This window comes from Physella acuta, unplaced genomic scaffold (assembly GCF_028476545.2).
Source record: "Physella acuta isolate Inbredline_101_S28 unplaced genomic scaffold, ASM2847654v3 ptg000151l, whole genome shotgun sequence".
In the NCBI taxonomy this organism is placed as follows: domain Eukaryota; kingdom Metazoa; phylum Mollusca; class Gastropoda; family Physidae; genus Physella; species Physella acuta.
The window spans coordinates 53,414-75,763 of record NW_026731670.1 but is presented as its reverse complement, the minus strand read 5'-3'; the positions used below and the strand labels follow the sequence as shown (position 1 = coordinate 75,763).

Sequence of the window (22,350 nt, the reverse complement as noted above, 5' to 3'; positions counted from 1 at the left end):
ATAATGCCATGTCTGGAATTATCTTCCTGGTGTCTGGCACATGATCAAGTGACACAGAGACACGCTTGGCTAACTATCCGTATCGAATGTATTTTAACGCTCTAGATATGTCGGCTTAAAAAGTACATAATTCTATAGTTAGGCTAATCATGTATCTAAACTTACGTATTTGTTTTATAGCCAACCCTTATATAACTTCCTGAGTGAATTTACAATTAGGCAATTTTTTTAACACCAAAAGATCAGTTTTTTATAAGTTTCAATCTTGCTGGTAAGATTGAAGGAAACAACTGCAATTTATTTACTTTAATGAACTTTAAATTAATTAAAAGAAGCGGGTATCTATATATATAATTCTCTTCTTCGAGCCGTTAGAAAACAAGCTGCAAACGCTCTCCCTACCTCCCCACCCCTACATGGTTTTAGTGAGCTGTGTTCACTCTAAATGTTTACAAACAGAGCCAACGATTTTAAACGTAGGGGGGGGGGGGGGAGAGGAGGGGGGAGGGAAGGAAGGGGGAGGGAAGGAAGGGGGGGGGGGTTATGGTCCTTAACGAGCTACTTATAGTGTTTTAAAGAAATATTTTCAGTGTCAGCGTTGGTACTGTCGAATTCACAAATTATGAATTATTGAAAATTAGAAACAACTAAATAGCGGCGTATGTTATGCCGCGGGCCGGCTCGTTTAGTTAAATTGTATATATGTGTACGCCAGTACAAGAAAATAAGAAGCCTAAACTTATTTCTGTGAAAATATTACTATTAATTTTTTTTTTACTAATTCTCACATAGGGTATAACGAGTAACCACTTCTAGCATATATTTGCTTCCTACGTCATGTTCGAAATATTAATTATTGCATTTGATTATATGATTATTTCTTATCAGAGGTGTAGCGACCCATTATGGCGCCCTGGGGGAGGGGGGTGAACTATCAATTTTATATATATTATTCACGTAAGCGAAAAAAGTCTCTTCCCCCCATCCCTCCACCAATTGGAGAGGTGAGAGCTTTTTATCAATCACATTTTATTTTGGTGTCGTACAATCACTATTGATAACATTTTAATCGTTCTGTAAAGCCATGTAGCAGCCCATTTGTTTTCACTTAAACCAGTGGCTCTTAACCGTTTTGGAGGTACCGAACCCCACTAGTTTCATATGCGCATTCACCGAATCCTTCTTAATAGTTTATCATCCGCATTGACAAAATCCGATCATGAATCATATAAGTAGGGCGTGTTTTGACCTCCGCCAATCCCTGAGATTGACCCACTGAACCGCTGGGGTTCGATCGATATCATACTCAGGTAAGGAACCATTGATTTAGACTGAACAATTACGTTAAGCAGCTCAGAATGAGCTTTTTTCAGCCCCCTTTGGCACCGACATGGGGACGGAGTGGTCTAGCGGTAGAGAGCTGGACTGCTAACCCTTAATTCTCGAGTTCGGATCCGGGTTCAAGTCAGTAGACCGTCCCCGAATCCACCCAACTATATATGTATTTATTTATTTAATAAACTCACGTAAGGCATAGTGCTGACCACACTACCTCTTCATATGCCGAGGTCACAGAAACAAGTGAACTCTACTTCACTTGCCCCATAAACTGTCAGGTTTGAAAGGGAAACTTAACTTTACTTTTATGGCACCGACATTATCTACGCCTCTACTTATTGTGTCACATGCGTCATATCACTTATGGTTATAGAGTTTTATCTAATCTCGCTCCGGCCGCTTACTGTTCAAAAGCTAAAACATTATTTTCGTTTCCTTTAATGCAATAAAATAATATCTAAACGTTCTTACAAGTAAATAATAATCATTAAAAAAGTTTTAAAAAACCCACGTTTTCTGATTGAACTAAAAAGTAGAAAATAAATACTATACATCACAATAATGCAAGCGATCACTCTACTATAAGCTATCAAAAACGTGGGTCGCCGAAGTAAAAGTTATATTACTATTGATTAGATAATACTATTGACTTTTATTAGGGAGCTTGTAGAGAGTCAACAGTATTAGAAACTGTAAGAAAATCACGGCGCCCCACGTTTTTGATAGCTTATAGTAGAGTGATCGCTTGCATTATTGTGATGTATAGTATTTATTTTCTACTTTTTAGTTCAATCAGAAAACGTGGGTTTTTTAAAACTTTTTTAATGATTATTATTTTCTACTTTTTAGTGTTTGTCTGTTTGTTTGCATGTAAATCTTGCTATCGATTTTATCTTTTCACTTTTTTTTTTGGGTAAACGAAGACAACTCGTAAAAAGACAACTCGTAAAAAGACAACTCGTAAAAAACACGTTGTGTGAATACGTTACTGACTAGAACACATAGATTTGAACCCGTGTCGAGTGGGATAGCAATCGTGTGCCCAACCACTCGACCATATCGTCTCCCCCATACTGGCCACCAGTTGTTACGTTATGGTTGTTTGTACACAAACACAGCGTGACAACTACTCAGTAAGCAAAAAGAGGGGGAGTGCCGAACCTTGTTTTCATCAAATTACAGTTACTGGGTAATGTCCCTTTTCCCCCACGTTTTTTGGTACAATTATATAGCGGTCTAAAATGATCAATAAAATGTTTCCATGGATTAATTTAGTAATAAAAACAATAGAATATTCAATTGTCATCCAAAACAAAGCTTCCCTGAAAATTTCAGCGCGCTAGCTAACTGGGAAGTGCCAGAAATTTCGATCGCAAGATTTGATTGGAAAGACAAACACAGAAACACACAGAGAAAGCAAGTTAAAGAAAACGTGGGAAAAAAATATAGCAATGACATAAGCTTCCTTTATGATAAAACTTGATCTACTTCCCTGTTGCCTCCCCTTTACAAACTGTTGAATACGTTAGTTCCGACTGGCTGGGCTTCAGTTATCTTGTGGGCAACCCAATGTTTTTAAATAGGGTGTTTGTTATGTGCTTACCGTTGACGCTTGAACAAGATTTGTGCGCGGTTCGTGGGAAATATTTTTGTTTTGTAATTGCGGTAGTAGTTTATAAAAGTCTTTCACTGGAGTAATAGGCAGTGTATACATTTTTATTGATTTAAAGGTAAATTATAATGAGATTTATAGGGGTTACATATGTTGGCTAATGTATGTTATATTAATTTAACGATACATCTAATATATTCAAAATAATATCTTTTAGTTGAAGAAAGTAGAGACCTGAAATATTGTGTTAAAACTTAATTTTCTTCAACACTAGATGCTGGTGGCATAGATAGTTCTCCTGGAAGTAGAAAAAAAATGAAGTTTACAGCCATTCTAAGTGTTACTATATGTATATTTGGAGTGCTATGTGCTTTGGAAAGCAACGAAACTAATAGTGGTAAGGATTATATACAAATATAGGCATATATATATATATATATATATAATTTTATATATATGTATATATATTGCGTGTGTGTGTTGGTTTGGTTTTGTATGTATTTTTGTTAGAAATAGTGTACATATATGTGTATGTTGGTTTCTCGTCTTGCTTTCAAATGACAATTGTATAAAAACGTGCTATTAATATATACATTTTACGACACTACCTTAAAAATACAATGATGTGCATTTTTGGCCTTTTTGGTTTCTAGAATATAATAATGAATTCGACGACAAGAATATTTCAGCAAGTAATGTTGAAGAGCTAAAGGATCTTCTAGTGAGAGATATAGTAGAAGAATTTAAAGACGATTTCTTAATTGAAACACATACAGACATCAGTGACACGATTGAAGAAGATGACTGGGACATGGAAATGGGTGAATCAACTGTCAATGCTACAGGTGATTTAAAAAAAACTGCTTTAGTTTAAACCATTTCTTTTGCTACAGTGTATTTGGTAAACTGAACACACACACACACACACACACAAACACACACACAGAGACACACACACACAACCACACTTACTCACGGAAGCATAAATGTTTTTATATAGACTAAATATTCTTTGTTTTCAGATTTTATGCTGAATAAAAGTGTTAGCAACACAAGCACAGAACTGGGTAACCAACACCCACTATACGGAAACTTGTCAGTATCTATAGAAGAGGCAACGAGCACCATAGAAGAGAAATCAGGTTCAGTTAAAAGTTGTTCTTTTTTATATGTATTAAATTTAAACTCCGTCAGTATCCTTTCCAGAGATATTTATTTTTCTCAAGAATTGGAATCATCGATGTGGCTATAACACAATGTCAAATGACTCTATCTGAATTACGAGCATGATTCCCTACACATGCACCTAAATTTATATATTTTTTTTTATTCAATCAAAATTAATAAGAATATGACTGTTTCATATGTAGTTATAAACGCGAATGAAAGCAAGAGCGATGAAAGTACAGATATTGGTAACCAGCAACTGCATGAGAATTTTACACAAGCAGCCTTTGAAACAATGGACATCGCATTAAACAATACAGGTGAGATCGATGTGGCTATAGCACTATAAATTTGTGTTAAGTTAGATTGATATTTTGTTTTGAAAAGTGCACCACTAAAATATAAACATTTTTAAAAGTGTGATTCTTATATTCACACTTTTATTATCACACTATTAATCACACACTATTTCTATTACTGACATTTAAAAAGAAAAACATTAAAAACTGAGATGTTTCATTCTAAAATTTAAAAACAACTTGAGTCTTTTTTTTTATGAAACCTGCCAAGCAAAAGACAAACACAAACTACGTTTTTAAGAATAAATAGGTGACCTAGAGAAAAACCATTGTGCTGGAACCGTGTTCTTATCGTCATGCACCAGATACCGTGCTTCTAGTATTATATGTCGTTGCGCGCGGCGGCTTGGGACATAACTGTGTTCCTATTTCACCTTTAAGTTCTAAATAACATTAACAATATCAAGTTCTGCCAGGGTACAATAAAAGAAAAAATACACACAGCGTTAGATTAAAATAACAAAACTTTTGTGCTATCTTGAATTCACCTAGTAAAGAATGCAGTATTGGCTTTGACCCTGAAGTTCGTAGTTTTTTTTTAATTGTAAATCTTATTATCGACCATTTTGCTGCATAAGAGCTATTTGACATACACACACATACATCCATTAATATATAGGGACATAAAAATAACGCTAACATTTCTATATAAAGGAAAGAATGCATTTATTATGTGTGTAAAGGTTTGTTTCGATTAAAAGTCACCTAACGCCTTGTTGGTCCGCTTGTTCTCATGTGTGTTGTTTGCTCTTGCAAGCGAATTGTACCGGTATTCTGTGGAGTCATGTGGCCTCCTGGACATCGGGCTGGAGTGAATGAGTCTTTGACCTGTCATGTCCTGATGTTCCGGTACAAGAAACTTAAATGGAAGTATATAGAACTAATGAACAGCGATAGGTCGTCAAGCTAGTCATTATATATATTTTCACTTCAATCATTATATCTCTTAGTATGTCATCATTGCCTCCATCAGGTTAGTCATATTAAACCTCGACTACACTGTAGTGGTTTGTGTGACGAGTGGCTACGCTTAGCTGCACAATAAAGTGTGTCTCACTAGCGTGCTCTTTGTTTTCTCTGAGGGTCAGCAATTAACTCCAATGGTTGACCAACACCTATATCACATCTGAGGCTGTGTTCAATGGTAATAAATAATAAAAGGATTGTTAGATTTATAACATTTAATCACTGAAGCAGGAGTCAGCAGGAATAATTCCAATACACAAAATGAGGGGAAACTAGATGTAACAACAAGGAAGCCATTATGGTCGGAGTTGTTAGATGACGTCACTGTCGAGGAAATATTTATAGAAATTACAGGTTAGTTAAAGGGTATTTTTATAAGACTTTTTTTTTTAAATGGAAATAAACCATTGCCTGTTTTTTTAATGAAATAACATTTTTGTGTATATGACATTACAAGTTGATAAAAATTACCTTCGGGTGTCGATTTGGTAGTTTTAAGTCAAATAGAAATGCTTGTATCAAGTTAGGCTTTTAAAGGATAGAAAAATGAATTGCTTACCTGTGATGAAAACAAATGTTGTAAAAACGAACTATTCAAGATTATAAATGTAGGTCTCATTCTCAAAATATTTAGAAACGCGAAGTATGCAATATATTTTTACACATTTTGTGATGTGTGTCATTAGAAAAACAACAAGTGGAAATGTGTCGCGTTCAGTACAGTGGCGCAGCTAGGATTCTTGGGCCCCTATGCAAAAAGTGTTAGTCGGCCCCTCAATGGCGTAGCGACCCTTTTCGGCGACCGGGGACAAATTTTCGATTTGCACCCCCCCCCAGACTTTTGATTTACACCCCCCGTCTTTCGATTTGCTGCCCCCCCCCCCCTCAAACTTTCCATTTGCACCCCCTCCCCCTCAGACTTTCGATTTGCACCCCCCTCAGACTTTCGATTTGCACCCCCCCCCCCCTCAAATTTTCGAAAAAGGGCCCCTATTTGCCTTGGGCCCTGCCCCTATGCATTGTTTACGCTAGCTTTACGCTAGCCACTGGTTCAGTTCATAGAATACATTTTATCAAAACGACAGCATGAAAGTGCTGTAACTAGTCATGTGTTTAATTTTAAGTTTTCTCTAGTAAACACCCGTGTTTTTTCTTGGCAACGTATAAGCTACAATCTATTTATTAACAGCTAAACCAGAACATGCCAGCAAAACATCAACCACTACAGAAACAAACCAGAGAGTAACAGAAATGGATGAAGACTTAAGCCATTACATCCATGGTTGGTTACGCTTTATTAGCATAGAATAGCTTCTTAACACTCAAGATTAGAAATTCATTTATTAATTACACTTAATATAGAGTTGCCAAAACTTTATAGTCGAACTCCAAGGTATAGTAGTGTATAGGGGTCCTTGTAGTAGCTGTTGTGTGGAAGACAAAATTGTTTTTAGCAAAACATTGTCAGCAAAATATTCTATAGTTGAATATATATATATATATATATATATATATATATATATATATATATATATATATATATATATATATATATATATATGTGTGTGTGTGTGTGTGTGGATACTAAAAGCTTTAAATTGATGTATTCGATATTAAAAATTTTTGCAGACAACTCAAAACAGGGACAGTATGTTTCTCATACAACAATTAAACCAAGCAACGACCAAAGCTATATAACAGAGTACTTTAAAGGCGGGCTCCAATCAACAACCGCATATCCTAGACCAAATAACCCTTGGGAAGATAAATTACAGTTTGTACCTGTTGCTAAAGAGTTAACAACACAGAACCCAAAAGCACTTATCAGGTCCGATAACCCTCGAAATATCAAGGGAGGTAAAGCAAGATCAAGAAACGTTTATGTCTACGATACAGACAAAGACGATGATTTGATGGTGGCTAACAAGGAAGAAGATGAATATATTCTTGTGAAGTATAACAGTGGGACGGTTCGGGTGAAACGATCACTTGAGGATTACAGTGGAGGTTCACCGTCGGCATTAGCAGGTACATGTATGATTAACTTATGTTGTGGGGTCTGTGGTTTATTTACAAAGACTACAAACGAGTTTGCTACTTGTTTTAATTTACCTATACCCCTTAGGTTGTATGTTTGTTTCTAATGTCAAGGTTTAATTTAATATTAATCATTTATTCTGAGTTTGCATTAATTAATTAATTTATGAACATTTATTGGTAGTTAAAAAATCTTAAAATAGTTTCTTAAACAGAAAAAAACAGAAGTTCAAACTGTTCCTTTTAAGTGTGTATTTTAAGTAAATATCAATTAATTAGTTTTTAAAATTGTAAATCTGTTTGTCTTGCACACATTATAACTTAAAATTACTTAATAATTTTATGAGTTATCATTGAGACGCTATGGTCGTGTATTAGAACACTATGCTAACCAACAAGTCTGGAGTATAGAAGTTAATCCAACTCTTACGGGTACCTAGCTCAAGATAAGGAAAGTCAGTTAGGCACTCTCTGGCTGATGAACTCCATTCTGCCTTATCGACCCTCGGGGTCGCATGGCTAACTTACCCCATATTTATTTCAATGAGTTTACAAAGTTATAAATAAAATAATCATAAAAATTTAAAAAATCGAAAACATGCTGACCACACCTTCCCTTCATAAACCGAGTCCAAGAAACATTTGAACTCTTCTTCATCTGCCGAATGAATTGCTATGATTCATTACTATTATTACATCAAGATATGTTTATAAACCGCATAAGTTTAAAAATACACACGCAATGTATATCGGTTTAAATAAATGTAGTGTGATATCGATTCATTACTTAAAATTAGTGTAGGTTAAGAACAATTAGAAAAAATAGTAAAAGTAAAAAAGCCTATATACATATTGTAATTGAAATTATTATTGTGTCATTACTAAAACCAGTTAGAGGGGAATTGTGGATTTCCCCTGCTGTTAGTGGGAATGAGTCGATTAACGGAACAGAAGAGAACAATATATTAAAAAGACGTTTTGCTGTATCAGTAAGTAGCATTCATAATTTTTGTTGCAATCACCATTGTTTGTAGAAACACTTGATTTTAAATTATGATACATTCACTTTGACACGGGGTGTAATAATAATACTAATAAGGAGACAATCTGTCGGATCGGTAGAGCTCTCGACTACTGAGCCCAAAGTTTCGAGTTTGGATTCCAGGATCGAGTCCGCAGGAGGTTCCTAAGTTCTATAAGCCTTGATGGATACCTGACTAACGTATGGCGAAAAAGGCGGCTATATATAGTGCTAACCACGCAATATGTTTATTAGCCAAAATCACAGTAACAGGTGAACTCTACTCCATTTACCCATAGACTACCAGGTTAAAAAGGAAAATTTAAAAAAAAACAACATTACATTGAAACCAAAATATAAGCGACGTATATATAAAAGCCTATATATATATATATATATATATATATATATATATATATATATATATATATATATATATATATATATATATATATATATATATATATTTATTTATAATTCAGTTATCTAAAAAGTATTTAATTATGTATACAGCTGAAGAAGTACTTGGCTAAATACATTAACAAGACGTCATATGCCTCTTTAAACTCTACGTATATTGCCGTTAGTATGCTTCGGTAAGTATGGTTAGTAATAGCCAATTAAGAAAACATATTTCTTAAAGCATTAACGCAAAAACAGTATATTTGTAATTATATGTGGTATAATAGTTAGAAATATAAAATCATGTATACATATATATATATATATATATATATATATATATATAGTTATATATATATATATATATATATATATATATATATATCTGTGTGTTTCTGCGTGTTTGTATGTGTATTTATATTTGTGTGTGTTTGTATTATCTATACATTTATTTATTTTATCTCCTCACCAGGCCTAGTGGTAACTACACTATAGTCGAATTTGAACTTTTTATATTTTATTTTGTTCTCGAATACGACACTGCATTCGACATTGAAGTACGTTTGGTGGTGGCGAAAGCCTTGATCAACATGAATGATTTAGAGACAAATTATAATGTGTTTATGTCGATGTTAGAAAATGTCACGGATGTACTGCGTGAGTATTCATTGTACGTATATATATATATATATATATATATATATATATATATATATATATATATATATATATATATGTGTGTGTGTGTGTATAGCCTATGTATATATTGTATATATACGTACATATGTTTATATTATATTATATAACATTGATCTTGTACAGACATATAGACAGTGATCTAACAGAGATAATAATTTTACAATATGATTTTGTTCTCTCTTACAAATTGAAGGATCATATTACCATTTAAAAAGTTATAAACATGTGACTTAATTTTTTTAAAGTAATTAACATCCATGCACAAATTATCTATGCAGAAGCAGCAAAATGCATTACATGTAAGGCGTACGAATTCTGTGAGCCAGTCAACAACAATATGACCGAGTGGCACTGCAAGTAAGTTCTTTAAAGAAACAAAAAAATGCGCATGCTAAATTTGTCATGTTTTTGTTAGTTGGTGTTTGGATTGGTGATGGTGATAACTGCATTAGATTATAAGGTTAGCTACCACATGAAGATCTGCTCAAGGGACACTACTCCTATTATAATACTAAAGATGTTAAACTAGTTCTTTCCCTTGCATGTTTTCAATACAAAACACGGGTAAACAACATTAGAAGGTAGACACCAAGGTTAAACATTGCAAACATATAGAATTGACATGTTTTTGCTTGCTCACTTACGGTTATATAGATTTAAATGTACACATTAATGATCCTGAGAAGGGGAGGGGCGGGGTGACATAATGATGTAAAATTGCTAACTTAAGAGAAAACAGTGCTACATCTAGCTACATTTTAGACAAACAACGTCACTTTTTATTGTGCTCACTTTAAACTTTAAAGTTATCACTTTCTTGTTATTTGCATTGAAAACAATATATATGGTGGTCGCAATTGAGTTTTAAAGAAATACATTAACGTTTATAGACGTCTATTTTATTAATTTTTTTTTCCAAATTTCTTTTCTCTGCAGGCCATCGGAACCACGTATGTTCAAATAAAATATTTAAAATTAACCATTTTTATTAATTTTAAAATGATGTCCACAATTTTCTAGCATTTGTTTTAGAATTTAAATAAATACAATGTCTTTATTTGATGTTCAAAAAATTGTCTGTTTATAAATTATTAAATTTCGAATATTTAAGAAAATTAAAACTCGGATAACTACACTAACACAGGTATGTTTGCTACTTATGTTGATGAGCGTTCCACTCTTATCATTGTTTTCTTCGCAATCACCATTTTCTGGCTTTGTGAACTTTATTTATAAGTAGCATTTAAGTTTTCCATTAATAATTATTTAACAAATGCAAAAGTCTAATACTCAACTAGGATGAATAATAACATTTGCGAATGAAGAAAACTTGAATACGTTTGACTAAGATAATAAACCAACAAAAATGACAATCAATGCCATATATGTTCACAATTAAAAATAAACATTAACTTGTTTACTTTGGGCATTAATTTCCATCCATTATTTTAATATTGATATCTGAAATAAAGTACTTATTTTTCTTTAGCACATCGTGATTGCAAAGTTATCTAAATTAATTACAGAATTGAAAATTAAAAGTCTTTTTAGCCGTATAAACACTTTAATAAGCCAAGAATAGTGCGAACCAAGATAAATAGTTATTATCAAATTAATTCGTTGCTCGAAGGTCGTACAAGCAAAGCACGTTTATAATTGTAGCCTTTGAAGATATTTTAGGACGAAGAGCCAAAAAAATATTTTTGAGAAACATTACACAAATTAAAAATAAGAGCACATTTTACCCAATATATATTTTTTATTGTCTCTATTTGTTTCTCAACACATGGTGAGTCATATAGTAATATATTTTTTAATATAAAAGATTTGTAAAATGTCATAAATGTGCATACAAACAATGGACGCATTTATAAATGTGAATGTCTATAAAAAGTTTTATTGTCAGAAAAAGTTTATCTTGACACGTTTTATTAATATATTCTAGGAGCATATCCATATGGAGTTCTGTCAATGGATGAAACATTACCAAGGAATAGGGAATTCGCCTCAGCAAAAATTTATGTAGAAGATTTTATACCATATGAAAACACACTGTTTCAATACCTGTGGGTAAGTTTACAAAATGATTTAATTTAAAATGTATAGTTAGGATTATCTTTATTATAGGCTATTATTGCTTTGGTAAATTATATTAATGCTTCAGCAAATATTTAAAAACACTACGTAACTTACAGATTACCGTGAATGGATTGATAAGTTTTGGAGATGAGTTCTCCAGCTTCACGCCCCAACGACTGCCTGTGTTAGATAAAAAAGGAAATCCTCGACCTCTGTTGGCTCCGTACTGGACAGACCTTGAGCTCACAGATGGTGATGAGGGACAGGTTTATTATCATGTATGTTTTCTTTCAGTTTTCATACATTATTTTAAATTAAAAAGTAAGATGGTCATCGTTTTTTTTTAAAAAATACAACATTAAATAATTATGAAATAGCACTCCGCACTTTACTTGCATTTTTTTAAAATCCAAAATTACGAAAAAGCATCAAAGATGTGTGTGCAATTTTTTTCTCATTAAACAAGTTCGAATAAAGCAAAATAAAACCATGGGTCTCGCGGAGCCAAAAGAGATTTAAAAGAAATTCATATAGGCCCTAGTAATTAGAATATTTAGTTTTAGAAATATTTACGAATACGTATCGTAAATTAGATTTGTTTAAATATGATAGATTAAAGTATTTCATTAATATACAAGTTTAAAAATAATAAACTATTTTTATGTAAGGTAATGTCCGCGTATAATTTAATTTTTTCTTCAAATATGTTAAAATAATATATTTAACATTATGCTGATGATGTCTTTAAAAAAATCTTTAGGTTTACAAGTGCTGGCTAGAAAAATCCTCTAAAGCATGTGAAAGGGCGAACAGCGACATTGTTAGATATGTTAGCTCTTCAACCTACACTTCCACCGTCGTTATTGTAGTCACATGGGTTAAAGTGCCCGCCGCAGGAAATCATAGAAACGAGGTACAGTTTTATGAACTTTTATTTATACATGTTCTATTTTATTCTACTAGATCGACATGGTGAATAGACCGAAATGGTGAGGTGAACAACCAATGTAGATTTTTTAAAATTTTTGTAATATAAAATAAACCTACACTGAATTCTACTCCGACTTTTAGTATTTTGATTTATTTTTTATTTTTTAAAATAATATCGCCATTAAAGCTATTTCTATCACTTCTGTTAGAATTTTCTAAAATTTCTATCTACTCTAAATCACATCATCAAAAACCACATAAATATTGCATTGTGCTCTGTGCTTTATCCGATTCAGCAGCACCTGTGTCCAATTAGATATTAAAACTTGTGTGAGGTATGTTGACAGGAGACAATTTTTTTTTTTACTTTTTTTTGCGCTGAGCGTTATATAAATGAAGAAACAGAGAATTAGGCCTCGTAGTTAACAATAGGTTTGTTATATTTTTGAAATAAAAAAGATACATTATTCAATTTTTTAAAATCATAATAAAAAATTAGGCCTATACAATTTCAATATTTGGGGATTATAGTTAGTATAATTAATAGCTGCTTAAGATTTAAGGTTCGTGTTTTTGGATGATATAAGTATGCCTATAATTTAAGAATCCAGTTACGGTTAGAATCATGTTCAATTTAGTGATAAAATTCGATTAGGAGAGAACTATGTTCGGCGATTAAATGAAATAAATGTTGGCTCCGAATCATCATGTTTGATATGTTTTTAATTATATTCCTTATATTTGTAATTGTCTTGTTACTATTTGTATTAATTGTAATTTAATTTAACTTTTCTGGCTTCGTGTTGTAGTTATTTCATTTGTGTTATTTCAGTATTTTGTGTTTTTCGACTTCCTATAGAACTAAATTTCCAACACTCAGTATCACCAAACATATATACAAAAATTTAACTTAACATATAGCATATACAAATAATCAATTTGTATATGCAACTATTAGCCAATATTAAATATGCTTGCTTAAAACTAAAACTAACACAAAATTTTAAACCAACATTATTTCTAAATGCTTATATACATTTGCATATTTTTTCAGCGGGTGTCATTCCAGTGCGTTATTGCAACTGACGGCTATACATCGTATGCTATTTATCTATATATGCAAGGAGCTATGCAATTCAAGCCATTGTCGGCAAGGAAAGTTGAGATTGGGTGGGGAAAACAAAACTTCAGCACATCCAGATCGTCGTATTATATGTTTGACAGAATTCTGGGAAATACAGGCAGGTTAAAAATTATCTTCCTAAGTTTAAAAATGGGTCAGCGTGATTGCAAACTCTTAGAGTTTCGATTCTTAACCACCGGACAAACCGTGTTTCTTCCAGACTTTTTTCTTCGGGGGGGGGGGGGGGGGGCACTTGAAATTGTCGGGGGCGGGGGGTCAACATTTTTAGGGGGGCGGACACTAGTAAAAGTGTATGTTCACTATATAAAATCCATCTTGTTCGGGGAGGCGGTAGACTTTCTTCGGGGGGGGGGGGGGGGGAAGAGATGCCTGGAAGAAACTCTGCGGGCAAATGAGAATGGATAGCTGGGGAAACCAACCCATGTAGGAGCTACAACTCCAAATCAAACAGCCCGTTTGGATTACCAAATGTAGTTTTCTTTTCAACATTCTGTGAGTAAGCTCACTAAGCTGGTGCCAATTTGTATAGTAATGCCTGTCCCTTGTTGCCATACATCTGCGCGAAGAGAGAAAGAGAGAGAGAGAGTGAGAGAGAGAGAGAGAAAGAGAGAGAGAGGAACTGATACAACGGCAGCACCAGGCTCTTCTAAACTTCTGTCCAGGCTTTTCGCCCTGATTTCCAAGACTACTAAGCCATTTAGCTTAGTTTAAATTTAAAACCTAATTTATAAGGATTATTAAATGTTATAATTTTTGGTGTTATTATATTTGTTTTACTATTAGCAATATAATACATATTGGAAAATATTTTTACATATTATAGGCATATAGATTAAAGGCTAAAAAGTATACAAACTTGTAAAATGTGCTGTCTTTTTAGTTTAAATGCAAACAGTAAACATACAGATAATGCTAGCATTATTATAAATTAATATAACCATACTCTTTCGGTTGTAATTGTTAGGAGCACCTGGCCAATGGTTTATCAAAGTTGGAGAAAAAGACAACTATAAAATGATGTGTAGATCATGGTATCGATCAGCCTCTGTTGCTGAATTGATTGGTAAATGACATTAATTATTATATTTTTAAAACATTTAATATAAATGTAATGAGCTATAACTAATGTTGCGTAAGTAAATTATTATTTTTGATTGGTAAGCAAAATAGTGTGTTGTGTATTTCAATGATAGTTTTTATTATATAATGCTACAAGTGAATCAGATTTGACGTTTGATAATAAAGTTGTAGTCTCTAAATGAGCAACCTTGATATGGCAGATAACTAAGCCTGCTAAAGATATATTTTTTTAAAAATTGTTTTCTTGCAAGATAAGACTTCTGAAATAAACATATGTTGATTATTTAAAAGTGCTAATATGTGTAGAGTGAAGCAACAACAAATGTATGAATTTTAAAAAAAAAAATGTTCATCTATATTTTTGCTTTATTTGTAAATATTTTTCTCTATACACATCTCTTGTTTATATATACTTATATTTAGCCTATACATAGGCAAAACATATATATATATATATATATATATATATATATATATATATATATATATATATATATATATATATATATATATATATATATATATATATATATATATATATATATATATATATATATATATATATAAAGAGGAGTACTAAATTATCAAATGATATTTCATATTTACTTTTATTTTAATACTACTTTTTAAAAGTTAAAAAAAAAATTTTTGTCTGTTACTTTTTCACATTTTCTAGCTATCAATAATAAGAATTTAGAAATGCCAGCTTGTCCATGTAATAAATTGGTGGCTTACAATAGCCCACTTTGGGCGCAATCCAGAATCCAGAATCAAAGTCACTGTTTTGATTTACTTCCATATTATGGTGAATTTGGAAGGGTGAGAAATTCTTATTGTATGTGTTTATGTTTAAATATATATATATATATATATATATATATATATATATATATATATATATATATATATATATATATATATATATATATATATATAGCATCAAATTACATTTTTTAGTGATTCGAAAAAAATTAAAATTAATATTATTAAATAAAAATGTTAAGTATGCAATTTTTTATTGATACTGATTTGAATCTATTGTCTTTCTAATATGCCAACTGCATTAAATGGTCTTAAAGGTTTTGAAAGAGGAAATAGAGATAAAGAGAACATTGTTTTACATACTCCTGGACCAGCAATTAATATTATGATTACTAGTCCAATAGCTTAGTATCATAGTGAAAGCACATCAGTTATTGTTTACTTCTGAAACTGGGAAAGTAAACTGATAAACTTGTTTTTATAAGCTTCTTGAGATCTATTTGTTTGAAAAGGGGTTTTCAATTACCAGAAATTTAGTTTTTCTCTCAGTCAAAATTAGTATAGTTTTAATTTCTTAGGAATGACACACTTAAAACAGCTTAAGGATACTACAAGTTTTCTCTTTAGTATCTGTAACAGTACTTAGCATGAATATTAGGATTACTTTAATTAATCACTTGCAGTAAGTATTGTTGGATTTTTAAAAATAAAAATTTTTAAGTCTTAGATACTGACAGTTTAACTTTTGCTTTTAGCAATGCTGCTATCGAATGGATGGAAGTTTCAGTCTTGAAACCAGAAAGCCACAAGCAGGCAGCCTTCAACGCTACAATGCTTTCAACTCTATAATACACAATTCTAAAGATCACCAACTAAATGACATTGAACCAAAAAATTGGTGCTGTTATCAGTCAAATTTGTGTGAGCTATACTATGAGTTGAGACCAATTGTACAATGTATTGCAAATAGTTGGGTGAGGGGTAAGTTGTTAAACATAACTTTATGACTTAAATTAGATATTTATCTAAAATTGAAATCCTACTTATATGAGCATCATTTAGTGAAAGTTTGTATTTTTATATTAAAAAATACATTATTGTATATAGGCCCTAATTGTTATATGCTTTAAAATCTTCAAAATTTTTCTCCAAGGATTTTTGTTTGGTGACCCTCATATTTTTACTTTCGATGAGCGATTTTATATTTTTAATGGCCTTGGAGAATATAAAATATTGGAGATAGATGGCATAGCAAAGGACAAAACTGATATAAATTTTATGATGCAGGTAAATAAATTAATTAGCTACAGTTTGATGTAGTTAAGTACCTATTCTATAAAGATATTTTTAGAAAATATAATTATAATACAAATCATATTTAAAGTTCATTACCTCCTAATATTTTTTTTCCTATATGCAAAGGGTCGGACTTGCAGTGCATTAAACAAAAATGGAACAAAAGCAAGAGCTGCAGTTTGGTGTGCTTTTGCTTTTAAAAATGGTGATGATATGATGTTAACAGTACAAATAAGTCCCGGAGATAGAAGTATGTTTTTTTATCTTAAATGATCTTTAATTATTTTATAACAATGCATCAGTTTTCATCTTAATTTGACTTTTCACATGTGAACAAAATAATTTATTGCAATTATTGACACAAAAATAGGTTAAATCTATAAATCCTTGCTTGCAGTAAAAGAAAAAACACAAAAAGTTACCAGGTTAATTAATATTAGCATCAAAATGCTTCCACTCTTTTCTAATTCTTAAAATCTATTAAAAAAGATTAAGTTTGTATAAAAGAACACATTTTCTTATCAAAATTTATAAAAGTACTAACTATTTCAGTGATGGTTATTTATGCAAATAATAGAGATTACTCTGCACCATTTAAAAATGAGCCAGAATTCTTTGCTGTTGAAAATGGAATGGTCATCAGACAACAAAATGGATCCTTGAAGGTTTCATTTTCCGAAAGTAAGTTTTGACATTTATAGATATATTTAATACTGTTTTTAATATCTTATACTTATATCCCATCAAACGTGTTAAAATTAATGAACTTTTTAAATCTCCAGGTGTTGGAGTCACAATTACCCTATCATATGGTTTTCTTGAAGCTTATGTAAGCTTAGATAAGAAATATCAGAATATGACACGAGGGCTCTTAGGCAATTTTAATTATATCAAGACAGATGATTTTATATTTCCTAATGGGACTACACTCACAGATAAATCGTCTGAAAGACAACTTCTTCATTTTGTACAGAGCTGTGAGAATCTTTTAAAAATCAGTTTAAAAAATTAAATTATGTTAAATTTTATTCTGTTATTTCATTTAAATAGAACATTTTGTAATTTCTTTTTTTACCGATATTGCTATTTATGTTTTCTTTGCAGGGGCAATAACTCAGTCTGAAAGCTTATTTCCATATGCTTATGGGCAAAGCACATCAACATTTTCCTATACAAATTTCACCCCTTTATTTTATGATGAGCTTAGTTATGCAATAACAAATTCTTCCAGTACATTTTGTAATGGAATGTTTCAAATACCTTGTATTTATGATTACATTGCTACTCAAAATGAAAGTTTAGCAAAACATTCACTAGAAGTAGCAGATCAGTTCATAATGGAGAATACCAATATGGGTAAGAGTTTTTTATAACTTTTTATTTAACAATTATAGAATGATGTAGTTAACAATATAGCACTACAGAAATGACAGTTGGCTAATGTGCATCAATCTAGAAATATTCCTTAAAGTTTACTTTGGGGGCAGTGTGGCTTAGTGCAAGCTGATCATTTAAATTGTTTTAAGTTTGATACTTGACTTTGACATACTAAAATGATTTGTTTTTAATGCTTTTATCTTCTAGAAAGTAAATACTGTTTTAAATACTTAAAATTATGCTTAATTAAATTCATTTCTTTTGTCTACAGCAAATCAAGCACCATTTATTAAGCTAAATCAAACAAACTTTGAAATATATATAAATACTCCTTTTTTCATCAATGTTAGTGGCTATGATATTGATGGGAATGTTACACACTTCATAGTATTAACCAATGTAAATTACACTGTAAAGCAAAAAAATCAAGTTACTTCAACATCTTATGCAACAACCGAATTTATGTTTATGGTTACAAATTTAACTGTAGTAACAATTGGGTAAGTAGGACTACTTCATTTACATTTTGTCTGTCTGTTTGTCTTTTATGCATTACTACACTTTTCATCTGATTGCCATGAAACTTTGTGAAGATTTATGTGGAAAACAAAAATTAAATTTGAGAGGGTCAGCGACCCATTGTGGTAGGATTTTGCACAGTCAAACTGTACTAGGCATATTCTCACCAGCATTCAAAGGAGCCTGTGCACCCTAGGCTCCCACATGAACTCTATGGTACCTACATTCGTTTTAAAGAGTACCATACAATAGGAACACTGTGGGCCAAGAGATTTGATAACTAAACAGAACCAGGAAGTGCACCTCGTGTGATGTGGTAAACAATTGAACCCAATGACTCTCATGACATGTGTTCTACCTCATTATTATGGAGGTTGATTAATTTACCATTAAGACTTTCATATGCCCTTGGGTTTCAGGGCTGTATTGTGGACAAACTCGCATCCCAACAACTATGATCAAACACTTATAGTGCAGACATTATTTACATTTTTCTAACTTAGTTTTAGAAAACATTGATAAGGCATTGATGAAATTCACTTCACAAGTTGCAACATGCTTGTTGGTTAAACTTGGTTACAGCTTTAATTAATATTAAGTTTTACCACAATGCTTATTTTTTAATTTCTGCTGTGGACATTAGTGTTTTCCAGCATTTTGCTAAATATCAGATGGATAATTTGTTTTTTTGGAAATCTGTCTATGAAAAACTAAAAAAAATAACATTTGCTTTTTGTCATCTTTTGTTTTTATGCTGTTTTGTATATTTAAATTAGAATCACTATTATCAAAATGTGTGAGTGTGTATGTATAATAGATTGTTTTTGTCTAAAGTTTTGTTAGGGAATACTATTCATTAAAGATTTTTGCAAAAGTAACACACTTTTACATAACATATTTATTATATATTATTATATATAAACACACATATATATATATATATATATATATATATATATATATATATATATGACTATATATTTACAAATTGGGTCATCCATAAATTACGTCACGCCACACACCCCCCTGAAATTACGTCACACCTCAGCCTATTACCCCACCTCCCACTCAAAATTGCTGTTGAAATTTTCTTAAAACATCGATATTTTTCCAAAATCTTGTCAGAACTCTGTCAACAGATGGTATTTTGATCAAAACCTATTACAATTTATTAAAACATTCTTCTAAAACGCAAAATAACGGCTAAAACTCGTTTTCTAACATTGTTTTTTAATAATGCAAAAAAGTGACGTCACACCATCTGAACCTCCCCCCCCCCCCATTCCCCCTCATCACACATCATCACAAAATTACGGACCCCCCTCCCCCCTACTAGTATGACGTCATTTATGGACGACCCCAATGTAGCAATTAATTGTTTTCCTTAAATTGATAAAGCTAAAATATGATACATTTTCTCCCACAGAATAACAGCTGTTGATGATAGAAACATGCAGTCTGAAGTTATCCCTTTGTCTCTTACTCTCTGTACTGGTTGCAGTAATCAAGGATCATGTAACTTCTCTGTTACCAGACCTACCACATCTCCTTATTTTACCTATGCAACCTGCAACTGTAACTCTAGCCATAGAGGCATGTTGATAGTTTAATATAGAATTACATTTAATTTTTTTTTAAGTGTTACCACATTTAAAAATTTTAAAGCTAGGGCTTTTAAAATATATTGAAGTTGTAATGTTTTGCAGTTGTTTTAGTCTGATTTATTTTAAATAGAATTTGAATAAAACATCTGCATTAGCATAAATAACATTCTTACTTTATAATATTTTTTACAACATAAACATGTAAGTTTGAATAATATTATGCAGTAATTTGTTTGCAAAATTTAAGTTTAAAGTAAACAGATCTCTGTGTATACAGCTTCGCAACTTTTTTTTGTATAATTTTTAATAGGAGTTGATTGTGAAGAAGCTATTGATGGCTGTGCTGATAAGCCCTGCCCATTAGGCTGTACAAATCTTTCAAACAATATAAATCAGGATACTGGAATATTTTATTACTGTGAAAATTGCCCTGTTGGTTTTAATCTTAGCATTGCTAAAACCAAATGTGAAGGTATGATGTTTCCATATTTTTTATTAGTACATTTGTGGTTAATAGAACACAGTAATATTATAGGGTATAATGTAAACTCAGTGTGTTTACTGCATGCATTTGAATAATCAATGGTAATATTTTAAACAATTTAAATGAACACTATAGCATTAAATATGGTAAGGCCTAAGAGCTACACAGTAAAAATGTGGAATACATTTTAATCAAGACAAAAACAAACTACATCTCTTGATGTAAGAGTATGATTATCATTTATCTGCTTTCTATTTTAAATTATATTTTAAAAAAAATGGTTACTTTAAAAACATTAAAAAAAGGTAGACATTGTTTTAAAAACAAGTTATTAGCTATGTAAAACTAATGAATAAAGAACTATAATTTTTACTAAGCCAACATTATTTATAGGATTATATTAAGACTATTATGAAATATATTGTATCAACAGACTTTGATGAATGTCAAACTTCACCATGTGATTCTCATGCTGACTGTGAAAATACTTATGGAAGCTTTTTGTGTCACTGTCAGAATGGTTACCAAAATGTAAACAACAGTTGTGTGGGCGAGTACTTTTTGCATTCAAAAATCAAAATATGATTTTAAAAATATGAAAAAAATTGTTGAAAAATTATAAAGAAACAATACTACACATTTGTCTATAAGCTAATATCTAGAGTAACACATGTTTGGTATCAATTTTTAAACAATTCACTATAAAGGTTCAATAAAGTGCAATATTTTATAATGTAATATTTGATAATATTTATATATTTGTATAATGTGCATTGTAAAATTTCTTTGATATTTAGACATAGATGAGTGTGCTGATAAACTAGATAACTGTGATCAGTTATGTACCAACACTCCAGGAAGTTTTAATTGTTCTTGTTATCCTGGATTTAATAGCTCCAAAAATACATGTATTAAAACAGAAACAGGTGAACATTATTTTTTTTTAAATTTATTTAAATCTTAACATTGATACTATTCATTTATGAAGATACTAAACAAGAGACGAATAATCAAATATTTTAATCTTCACTTTATTTTTAATTTAAAGGTATAAATCAATGTAAATCAGTAAACGCAACATGCAATTATGGCTGCAACAATGACACTCAAGGCTGTTTTTGTAAACATGGATTTATTCTGAAAGAAAATGGCATTGATTGTATAGGTAATTCAAGATTCATAATAATATAATTAGAATCAAGCTTAATGATGTTTTGCTTTTTATTTTGTAACATATTCATTATAATGAGCTTTATACATAACAAAATAATATTTATTTAATTGAATACAGTTTTATACATTCTTGAAGAATTCATTTTGAAATAAGTATTTTGAGGTTACTAATATGTATACTTAAATTTTTATTCATTATCTGTTAATGCAAAATATGTATGTGCAGATGTTGATGAATGTAAGAAAAACATTTGCTCACAAAACTGCAGTAATAGTGAAGGGAGCTTTACTTGTAGCTGTA

The 22,350-nt window shown here is 31.1% G+C and overlaps 1 protein-coding gene across 1 annotated transcript in view; it reads left to right on the top strand.

Annotated features, from left to right (window-relative positions):
- LOC131935671 (fibrillin-2-like) overlaps nt 1-22,350 on the top strand; it is a 46,276-nt gene that overhangs the window by 12,874 nt on the left and 11,052 nt on the right. The window lies entirely within an intron of this gene.